Source organism: Pseudopipra pipra, chromosome 3 (assembly GCF_036250125.1).
Source record: "Pseudopipra pipra isolate bDixPip1 chromosome 3, bDixPip1.hap1, whole genome shotgun sequence".
Taxonomy (NCBI): Eukaryota; Metazoa; Chordata; class Aves; order Passeriformes; family Pipridae; genus Pseudopipra; species Pseudopipra pipra.
Window position 1 is genome coordinate 59,337,431 of NC_087551.1, and position 11,966 is coordinate 59,349,396.

The 11,966-nt window shown below is 46.4% G+C and overlaps 1 long non-coding RNA gene across 1 annotated transcript; it reads left to right on the forward strand.

Annotated features, from left to right (window-relative positions):
• The first annotated feature begins 9,466 nt into the window (after nt 1–9,466).
• Nucleotides 9,467–10,794, forward strand: LOC135410585 (uncharacterized). Its single transcript, XR_010428754.1, has 3 exons — nt 9,467–9,561; nt 9,973–9,975; nt 10,171–10,794. It is a non-coding gene; the product is annotated as an uncharacterized LOC135410585 (long non-coding RNA).
• The last annotated feature ends 1,172 nt before the right edge of the window (nt 10,795–11,966 follow it).

An 11,966-nucleotide genomic window follows, 5' to 3' on the forward strand; every position in this document is an offset into this window, starting at 1 on the left:
CCTGACAAATGAAGGCTGTGAGCAAGGATCATGAATAACATATGGCAAATGGAATTTCCAAACACCACACTGCCATACAATATACACCTGATAAATGGTTGTCTACAGTGATGCTGTTGAAAAAGACACTTGATGCAAGCCTCATGCATGGCAGAGAAACATTAACAGAATTCTACAAGACATTTCAAAGCTGACAAGGTGCTTATCCAAATGTGTTGTTTGGTCTTCTCTCTTCTCCAAGTAAGGACAACAACTTTGTTTTCTTGCACGTGGGAACAAAGAAAGGTAGTAATTTGACTTGTCATACCAGAAGCCTGTGGGGCAAGAAGTATTCACACGAGGGCAAAGACACAATTATACTAGAGACAAGAAAGAAAAGGAGAAGACGAAGAAAAGAACAGCAAAATGTTACTCAAGATTAACTTTTAGGTATATTTGTAGCCACAAAAATTTCAAGATAATGAACAGTAATGTCCAATTTTGTCCAAATAAATAAAAATGTGAACACAACCTGATCATCTAAAATGTAACCAACTCTGGGGCAGATGTGAAGAGGGACAGCACACAAAAACACTGGTTATGTAAAAAAAGTCTGGGATACTGCATCTAGACCTACCCAGGCAGCATCACAGCCCCCAAAATCAAAATGTGCCACAAGAATTTGGCCAGGACCTAGAGTACAGCTAAAAAAGTCACAAGGTAGTCTATTCACCACAGGCAGGTTTATATCTCAGTTAAAATGTTACGAATGTATGTTATTTTTCTAGTTGGTTTCGTTGTTGTTGTTGTTGTTGTTGTTGTTGCTGGGGTTTTGGTGGTTTTGTTTGTTTGTTTGTTTTTGTTGTTTTTGTTGGTTCTCTCTGGCTTTGTTTTGGTAATGATGTTTGGAGTTGTTAGTAACCTGTATCCTTCAAAAATTTGTCTCTGGCCAGTAGTTGAGAACTCCTCCTCAGAATAACCTGTTATGCCATCTCTAGCCTAACTATAGATATATATACATACATACATGCATATATATACATACATACATGCTTATATATGCATATATATATACATACATACATGCTTATATATACATATATATATACATATATATGTGTGTGTGTATTTGTTATTGCTGGCTAGCAGTAACAATAGGTGCTACTTATTTTTAATGAGGTCTGGGCAAATAATAGTAGTAATAATAATATAAATGATGCAAATGGGTTATTTTCAGAAAATGTGTAAAAAATTAATATTTTTTCATTGAATTAGAGGTTTTTTGTGGTTTTGGTTTTGTTTTTGTTTTTGGTTTTTTTTTTTTGCTAAGGAAAGAAATAGCAGGATAATTAAGATGTTCAATTTTCAAATGTTCTCATCACTTCCTTTGGAAACAGTTTCATTTCAAATATGAACTAAATATACTTGCAAAGTCATTACATAGTGCCAGGGAGTGAAAGTAGTCTGTACATGTATTCAAATTATTATTTTTTTTAGATACAAATAATTTTCAATTTTTCAATACAGTGATAAAAGCAGAAAATAGGAATTCATGGATTTACTTTTAAGTTTAATTCATTTTTTCATATAAACAGTTGCATAAGCACAAATGAGAAAATGGCTGTTATAGACTAGGAAATCAGGGAATTTTCCTTCCCCCTGCCCCACTCCAAGGGAAAGAAACGGAGTGAGCGGGGGGAAGGGAGGTTATTAGCATTACTAAAGATGTAGCCAGCCTGAGTTGATGGCCCATTTGGAGAAAGAAAAGAAGGGGGCAAGGAGGCAGGAAAGGGGGAAGCCCTGGCCGGGAAGGTGGGAGGAGGGGTTTGGTGTGGCCAGCGCTGGGGGTGCAGACAGGCAGTTGGTTTGAGGAGGGGGACTGGAGGTCTAGCTGCCTTTTGGCTGTTAATCCTGGGGAGTTCGACCTTTTGTCCTGTTGGTTTCGACCTGCCTGACTGTCCCGGCCGCCGGAGCTGCTGTGCTTCATCGGAGAGTTCTGCTTGCCCACGGGAGAGGAGGAAGAGTTTTTTTGGAGACATCACCGCCTGAGACTGCAGGGAGTGCTTGCCACTCAAGACAGTGGTACTGCAGGTCCTACACCTTCCAGCGGCCCAACAGCGCCCCCTGCCGACCACGACCAGGTACTGCAGGTCCTACAGCTCCAGCGGCCCAACAGCGCCCCCTGCCGACCACAACCAGGTACTGCAGGTCCTACAGCTCCAGCGGCCCAACAGCGCCCCCTGCCGACCACAACCAGGCACTGCAGGTCCTACAGCTCCAGCGGCCCAACAGCGCCCCCTGCCGACCACAACCAGGTACTGCAGGTCCTACAGCTCCAGCGGCCCAACAGCGCCCCCTGCCGACCACAACCAGGTACTGCAGGTCCTACAGCTTCAGCTATCCAACAGCGCCCCCTGCCGACCGCAATTAGGACCGTGTTAAAGGACAGAGGGGTACTCTTTTAGGCTTGTTGTTGTGGTTGTTGTTGCTGGTGTTGTTTTGTTTTGTGTTACTTTTTTTTTTTCTTCTTTTTTTTTTTTTTGTTTGCCAACATTCATATATTTCTTAATAAAGGGCTGTTATTTCTCCTGTTTTTCCACATTTTCCTCGAGTAAAGCCCCTTAATCTGACACTACAATTGCAGAGAGAGAGAAGTTTGGTCTACCTCACAACTCATCCTCTTTAGCAAACAGTCTAGTCTCTTCAGACTGAGACATTTTTGGCGCCCAACGTGGGGCCTAGAAAGAGGAAAAGTGGAAAAAGAATAACTACCCTTTGTGTGAGTTACGCGCGTTTTGAACCCCTTGTGTGATTGACACGCGTTTTTGAACTTGTAGGCACCATGATGTTAGGGGTTGTTGCTTTCCTCTGGCATATAACCATGCCAAGATACCTGTCCCACCTGTCAACGTGTTTCAGTTCGGATACTCGTACTTACATTGCAATAAGTACCTTTGAGATTGCGCATTGGGTATATGACACGGCAAACTCAGCTCCTGTGGTTTTCATCCGGAACATATCCTCAAGGATGCACTACTGCTCTAGCCTAAGCTGTTTTCTCTGGGGTTTTAAGGATAATAGTACCCATTCTTATGGAGACACACAGGGGAATGCACACGCCCAACCTTTTTTCCAGCTCCCTTTTGGATACAATACAATGGCCTCTGGGAAGTTTAAATCATTTTTAGATGTCCGAGACATTTCAATTGTTGGGCTTTTCATCCTAAATTGTGCCACTATAGCATACCTGATATACCAAGCCAAGGCCAAGAATTACCGAGAAGGCGTTCAGGAGCCTGACCCAGGGGTGGAAAACCTCGAGTGGCGTGGGTTATGGGAGGACATGGGTAAATTCCTAGAAAGTTGCTCAGCTCCCATGACATGGAAACTTACCCTTGAACAACTCCTGAACCCTATAAAAATAATGAAAGCTGTGAGGGAGAGGGGTCGTGATGGATCCATGGAGAAGCAGGTGGCAGCTGCATGCGGGGCCTTGGCCATTGCCTACAGGAAGTTGCTTGGTATGGTGCAGCATTCTCCGGGGAAAGGAAAAGATGAGGACAAGATGCCTAATACCAAGGTGACTCAGGATAAGGCAAAAACTAAGGAGCAGACTAAACCAACAGAGGTTGCCACTATCCACAGGAAGAAATGTAAAGCCAAATCAGTTCGCCTAGTTGATGATGATGGAGAGGCAGGGTCCTCACAAGCGGCTGCTCCAGAGCCAGAAATCATTACTGAGTCTTTATCGTATAATAACCTCCGGAATTTACGGGCAGACGTTGCTCGTCGCCCGAGTGAGCCCATTCTGGTCTGGATGATCCGAGTTTGGGACTCTACAGGTGATGCAATACACCTTGATGGCGGTGAAGCGAGGTTCCTGAGATCTATCGCCCAAGATGTGGGCATTGAGGAGGTGTTTGTGAGGGAATCGAAGCCCCTATCTCTCTGGGCACGGCTCGTGGATGGTGTGAGAGAGAGGTTCATTTACAGAGAGTCCTTGCAGGCAGATCATTACACCAAGAGCTGGAAGACCATCGAAGAAGGAATCCTACGGCTGAGAGAAATGGCATTGCTAGAAGTACTGTTTGGGGGGGGTGGACAATCTACCAACGATCCTGACAGGGTTAAGTGTACACCACAGATGTGGTGGAGCTTTATACGTATGGGGCCGTCCATACATAAAGGTTACCTGACATCATTGGAGGCTGGGGAGAAGCGGGAGCCAGTGATGTCTGTAATAAATAAACTTCGGTTGTACGACAGTATGACCGGAGGACCGCTACAGGCCCGTATCTCCTCTGTAGAGGCAATAGTTAATGAGCTCAAGGAATTAACTGCAGGGTTGAAAGAGAGGAGAGAGGGAAACAATCTCCATACGGCTCCAGTGAGAACCAGATGCCCCCCAGCTAGAGAGAGCAGACAGACTTCACGGACTGAGTTGTGGTACTTCCTAAGTGACCATGGAGAAGACATGAGACGGTGGGACAGGAAACCTACCCGGGCCCTAGCAGCCCGAGTGCAAGAGCTGAAAGAGAAAGAAAAGGGGAAGTCTGCGAAAGTGAGTGCCGTACCAGTATCCTGCGGGCAGGGATCTGACTCGGTAGAGAGCACCTCCCGTCAACATTCGCAAGAGGAAAACGATGACTGGCAGGATGAAGATGAATGTTAGAGGGGCCCTGCCTCTAGCCAGGTAGAGGCACGGGACAACCGTGTCTATTGGACTGTGTGGATCAGATGGCCTGGCACGTCAGACCCACAGAAATATCAGGCTTTGGTTGATACTGGCGCTCAGTGTACGTTAATGCCCTCGGGACATGTGGGACCAGAGACTATTTCCATTTCGGGGGTGACTGGAGGATCTCAAGAGTTGACCATAGTGGAAGCTGAAGTGAGCTTGACCGGGAAAGACTGGCAGAAACACCCCATTGTGACTGGTCCAGATGCCCCATGTATCCTGGGCATTGACTATCTCAAGAACGGGTACTTCAAGGACCCCAAGGGACATAGATGGGCTTTTGGAATAGCTGCTGTGGAGACCGAGGCGGCTAAACAGTTGAACTCGCTGCCCGGCCTCTCGGAGAGCCCTTCAGCCGTAGGGTTGCTGAAAGTCGAGGAACAGCAAGTGCCAATCGCCACTACAATAGTGCATCGCCGGCAGTACCGGACGAACCGAGACTCTGTGATCCCCATCCATAAGATGATCCGTGAGCTGGAGAGCCAAGGAGTGATCAGCAAGACCCATTCACCTTTCAACAGTCCCATCTGGCCTGTGCGTAAGTCTAACGGAGAATGGAGACTGACTGTGGACTACCGTGGCCTGAATGAGGTCACCCCACCGCTGAGCGCTGCTGTTCCAGACATGTTGGAACTCCAGTATGAGCTGGAGTCCAAGACAGCGAAGTGGTATGCCACTATTGACATCGCAAACGCATTCTTCTCCATTCCCTTAGCAGCAGAGTGTAGGCCGCAGTTCGCTTTCACCTGGAGGGGCGTGCAGTACACTTGGAACCGACTGCCCCAGGGGTGGAAACACAGCCCCACCATCTGCCATGGACTGATCCAGGCCACATTAGAGAAGGGTGAAGCTCCAGAACACCTGCAATACATTGATGACATCATCATATGGGGGGACACAGCAGAGGAGGTTTCCAAGAAAGGGAAGAGAATCATCCAGATCCTCCTGAGAGCTGGTTTCGCCATAAAGAAGAGTAAAGTTAAGGGACCTACCCGAGAGATCCAGTTCCTGGGGGTGAAATGGCAAGATGGGCGTCGTCAGATCCCGACAGAAGTCATCAATAAGATCACAGCCATGGCCCCACCAACCAGCAAGAAGGAAACGCAAGCTTTTCTGGGTGCCATAGGTTTCTGGAGGATGCATATCCCGGAATACAGTCAAATCGTAAGCCCTCTCTATCTGGTTACCCGAAAAAAGAATGATTTCCAGTGGGGCCCTGAACAGCAACAGGCATTCGAACAGATTAAACGAGAGATTGCACATGCTGTAGCCCTTGGGCCAGTCAGGACGGGGACAGATGTGAAAAATGTACTCTACTCTGCAGCTGGGAATAGAGGTCTCTCCTGGAGCCTCTGGCAAAAAGTGTCTGGTGAGACTCGAGGTCGCCCACTTGGGTTCTGGAGCCGAAGCTACAGGGGATCTGAAGCCAATTACACCCCAACAGAGAAGGAGATCCTAGCGGCTTATGAAGGAGTACAAGCTGCCTCTGAGGTGATTGGCACAGAAGAACAGCTGCTCTTGGCACCTCGACTACCAGTGCTGAACTGGATGTTTAAGGGAAAAGCACCCACCACACATCATGCCACTGATGCTACATGGAGTAAGTGGATCGCTCTGCTCACACAGCGCGCCCGTATTGGAAATCTGAATCGCCCTGGGATCCTAGAAGTCATCACAAATTGGCCGGAAGGCGAGAGTTTTGGTCTAGCAGATGAGGAAGCAGAAGAGCAGGCAGTGCGGGCTGAAGAAGCTCCAGAATTCGATAAACTACCGAAAGAAGAAGCACGCTACGCCCTCTTCACTGACGGTTCCTGTCGCCTTGTAGGAACGAAGCGCAAATGGAAAGCAGCTGTATGGAGTCCCGCCCGACAAGTTTCAGAAGCTACTGAAGGGGAAGGAGAATCGAGTCAATTCGCAGAGCTCAAAGCTGTCCAGCTGGCATTGGACATTGCTGAACGGGAGAAGTGGCCAAAGCTTTACATCTACACTGACTCGTGGATGGTAGCCAATGCTCTGTGGGGATGGTTGGACAGATGGAAGAAGGCCAATTGGAAACGCGGGGGAAAACACATCTGGGCTGCTGATACGTGGCAAGACATCGCCACCCGGACAGAGAGGCTCACTGTGAGGGTCCGCCACGTAGATGCCCATGTGCGCAAAGGCCGAGCCAATGAGGAGCATCGCAACAATGAACAGGCAGACCGAGCTGCACGAGTCAAGGTGTCACAGGTGGACTTGGACTGGCAGCACAAAGGAGAGTTGTTCCTAGCACGGTGGGCCCATGATGCCTCAGGCCATCAGGGCAGAGATGCCACCCATAGATGGGCACGAGACCGAGGGGTGGACTTAACCAAGGACATTATTTCCCAGGTTATTCATGACTGTGAGACCTGTGCTGCCATTAAACAGGCTAAAAGACTCAAGCCCTTATGGTATGGTGGACGTTGGAGTAAGTACAGGTATGGGGAGGCCTGGCAAGTCGATTACATCACACTGCCACGAACCCGCCAAGGTAAGCGCTATGTGCTTACTATGGTGGAAGCCACCACTGGATGGCTGGAGACGTACCCGGTGCCTCATGCTACTGCCAGAAATACCATCCTGGGCCTTGAAAAACAAGTCCTGTGGCGACATGGTACCCCAGAACGCATTGAATCAGATAACGGAACTCATTTCAAAAACAGCTTAGTTGCCACCTGGGCAGAGGAACATGGCATCAAGTGGGTGTACCACATCCCATACCACGCAGCAGCCGCAGGGAAAGTTGAACGACATAATGGACTGTTGAAAACCACCCTGAAAGCGTTGGGTGGAGGGACAGACAAGAACTGGGATCAGCATCTAGCAAAGGCTACATGGCTAGTTAACACCAGAGGTTCCATCAACCGAGCCGGTCCTGCCCAGTCAGAGTCCCTCCACACCGTGGATGGAGATAAGGTCCCCGTGATTCACGCGAGGGGTGTGTTAGGGAAAAAGGTTTGGGTTGACCCTACCTCGAGCAAAGACAAACCCATTCGTGGGATTGTTTTTGCCCAAGGGCCCGGCTGCACCTGGTGGGTGATGCAGGAAGATGGAGAAACTCGGTGCATACCTCAAGGAAACCTTACTCTGGGGTGAGCTGGCTGTAACTGTATACTTGTATCTGTATGTAACCCTGCACCTGTATCTGTATGTGTATCTACCTATTAGTGGATGTGTATATAGTTGGAGTATTGCATGTACGTATGAGGATCGAAGATTTAACTTGATTAAGTGTGGCAGCATGGGGAAGGAAAATTAGGGGTGGATAATGTTATAGACTAGGAAATCAGGGAATTTTCCTTCCCCCTGCCCCACTCCAAGGGAAAGAAACGGAGTGAGCGGGGGGAAGGGAGGTTATTAGCATTACTAAAGATGTAGCCAGCCTGAGTTGATGGCCCATTTGGAGAAAGAAAAGAAGGGGGCAAGGAGGCAGGAAAGGGGGAAGCCCTGGCCGGGAAGGTGGGAGGAGGGGTTTGGTGTGGCCAGCGCTGGGGGTGCAGACAGGCAGTTGGTTTGAGGAGGGGGACTGGAGGTCTAGCTGCCTTTTGGCTGTTAATCCTGGGGAGTTCGACCTTTTGTCCTGTTGGTTTCGACCTGCCTGACTGTCCCGGCCGCCGGAGCTGCTGTGCTTCATCGGAGAGTTCTGCTTGCCCACGGGAGAGGAGGAAGAGTTTTTTTGGAGACATCACCGCCTGAGACTGCAGGGAGTGCTTGCCACTCAAGACAGTGGTACTGCAGGTCCTACACCTTCCAGCGGCCCAACAGCGCCCCCTGCCGACCACGACCAGGTACTGCAGGTCCTACAGCTCCAGCGGCCCAACAGCGCCCCCTGCCGACCACAACCAGGTACTGCAGGTCCTACAGCTCCAGCGGCCCAACAGCGCCCCCTGCCGACCACAACCAGGCACTGCAGGTCCTACAGCTCCAGCGGCCCAACAGCGCCCCCTGCCGACCACAACCAGGTACTGCAGGTCCTACAGCTCCAGCGGCCCAACAGCGCCCCCTGCCGACCACAACCAGGTACTGCAGGTCCTACAGCTTCAGCTATCCAACAGCGCCCCCTGCCGACCGCAATTAGGACCGTGTTAAAGGACAGAGGGGTACTCTTTTAGGCTTGTTGTTGTGGTTGTTGTTGCTGGTGTTGTTTTGTTTTGTGTTACTTTTTTTTTTTTCTTCTTTTTTTTTTTTTTGTTTGCCAACATTCATATATTTCTTAATAAAGGGCTGTTATTTCTCCTGTTTTTCCACATTTTCCTCGAGTAAAGCCCCTTAATCTGACACTACAATTGCAGAGAGAGAGAAGTTTGGTCTACCTCACAACTCATCCTCTTTAGCAAACAGTCTAGTCTCTTCAGACTGAGACAATGGCACAAGGCAGAAGTGGTTGGGAAGAGAAAGAGAATGGCTTTTCCTTTAGCCTAAATTGCCACCAAGAAAGCAGGGAAAGGCCATGTATCCAGCGATTGCCTGTGTCAGTTACAACTGGCCACTTAACTGATGTTAATGGGTTAAACCAGTGGTCCTACAGCAAGAATCACCACCACTGTGAGACCAAAGTTACCAGTACATCTGGCTGTTAGGTGTCAAGTTCAACTCTCACAGATTGCCCAGTGTGGTCTGAAAGCCAAATTTTCAGATGTTCGTCCATGCACAGAATAATGCACATGTCACTCAGGGTCTGTGCTTGCTCAGACAACACCTCCATTAAGACTTCAGAAGAGAGATTTTCCTGCCTAGAGGTCATGTGGAGTCTGTAGGCAGACTGGTGTGTAGTTCAGGGCATGGCTAAGTGCAGCACCATTCACAAAAGGCAATGTGTTAAGGTAACAGTTTAAGAATCACTAATTGCATGAACCTAAGTCTGATAACTATTCTTATTGCCACTGCTAACTTTTACAGTTTGAAATCACATGTATGGATGTATAAGTCAGAATTGCTTGGGGAAGTCATACATTAGTCTACATTATGTAGGAAGTCAGATTAGATGATTGTAACACTTCCTTCATGACAGAAAAATTCATGACACCATTAGATGTTTTGTTAAATTGGAGTCTAAGTGATAAGCAAAATTAATAGATTTCTGTATTTCCCTGGGTGGTCCAACCATAACATGGGAATATTTGTGTTTCTCTGCTCTGATCTGCTTGTAAATGCAATATATATGTGTGTTCATGGACCTAATGCTGGTAAATAAATAACCTGATTCTTGGGCTGATTGCTTAAAAGCTCCATAGAAGGTGGAGGGAACATGCTTTACACACTAATTTTGTGCATAAAAGTAATTCTTAATCAAATTAGCCATTCTAGAGAAAAAAGCATCCCCTTGCATTTCGGCGGGACCATCCACATGAGTAAATCTTTGCAGGATTGTTGCTTACAGTTTCAAAGAAGCATAAGTGCTGAACATGTCTTCTGAGCATGTTTCGTTTTAGCCTGTTCCTGGCTCTATACCATCATGATTTTGTTGCAGGAAACATCTATGCTAAACATCACTGTCAATTCCAAGACAAGAGACACATTCAAAAGCACATGTAAACTTTTTTTGTTACCATAAGTTGCCCGCAGAGAGTCCATTCATTCTGTTTGCTTGTTCCACTGTGTAATAGCTCAACTCAAGTATCAACAAGATAAGCTTTTAAAAGCAGAATATTCCCAGCTGTTGCGGTCAGGCAGCAGCAGCAGGTTCCTATCTGAGGACAGCAGAACAATCCAGTGCACTCGCAGTGATGGCAGTGTCGAGGGGAAGCATGTGTTCTCTGTACACAGTAGCGAAGGGTCCAATAGACAGCAATTAGCACCAGCAGAATGAAGATGAACGGTCATATACATAACCTTAATAAAAATGTCACAGAAGAGAAATCTCACACCATATGGATCCATGCTGAACTTTTTTTCCTTTTTTTTTTTTTTTTTAGGAGCAAGACAGCTCCATTTCTTTATGGTCTTCTGCATTAGTTTCTCTCCCTAGTTTTTTGCAGCCTTCTTCCTCCCTAAGCAACATGCAGCTGCTGATTCATGTGACAACAAAACAAGATTATATTTTCATTTCTGTATTTTTAATTACACACACAGTCTCAGATTTCCATCAGAAGTATCTTCCACTCAGCCTTAGCAACCTGAGTAGATTACTTGAATATCATTAGATCCCATTTCCACTTGCTTTGAAAAGAGCTCCACTATAAATTGCAAGGTTTTGTTCCTGTCAAATCAGTGTAGCTTGACAGTGGGTATTGCTTGTTCCCAGGTCTGCTACCTGTCTTTTGGACATAGCAAAGACTATAAATTAAATAATTATAAACATATAATGGTTTTTAAATAATTTTGGCAAAAAAGAGTTTGAAGTATGTTGCCTTAATGTCATTATAGGGGTGTCATTTCCATTTTTCCACCTTAAAATAAAATCCAAAGACCAGGAGCAAAAATGATCAAGGGATGCTAGAGTAGGAAGAAAATCTTTTCCTGAGAGGTCATATTACAGTTTTGTGCTTATTCTTTTCAAGTTGTTTCTTTATCTTTCACTGGTCAAAAGAGAACATTATTGATGCTTTACAAGCTCCATTTGAGGTCTGAAAACAACGTTTTTGTCCTTTCTGCATTTTCTTTGCTGCAAGTAATAAGACTCCTGCTCTTAGAATGTAAATGTGGATTTTATTGATTACATTAACAGAGGATAGGGCTGGATGGGACCTCCTGAGGTCTTCTAACCATCCCCTTGCCAGTACACAGGATTGACTATTCATAGCTGGAGATGTCTACCTGAAGGCCTTCCATGAAGAAGATTCTGCCATCTCCATCCTTCCGCTCCATGCAAAAATAGCTCACTGCTGTCCTATTTCTGAAACTAGAAAATTATTAAAATATTAAGAGTTATCAGGCTCCCATTTTGCAAGTGAGTTTCATCTCTTTTTGTCATGTCTACATGGAAATCAAGTAAAGTGTTTCATCTTTGTGATATCCCTTTGCATACTTGCAGTTCGTTGTTATGTCTCCCTCTGTCTTCTCCAGATTAAGCAAATTCCTTTCATGCCACATCTTCTGCATCCATAGTGATGTCTTCTAAGATTCTGATTATTTGATTTTCTCACCACCAGACTCTCTCTTTATTTTGTTTGTAGTATGCCCAAAATTGTGGACTCCAGCTGAAACTTTATCAGGCTAAGGTAGGACAGGAGGATTATTTTACATGTCTTGCAGACTACATTTCTGCAGGTATATCGTGTCTTTTTTC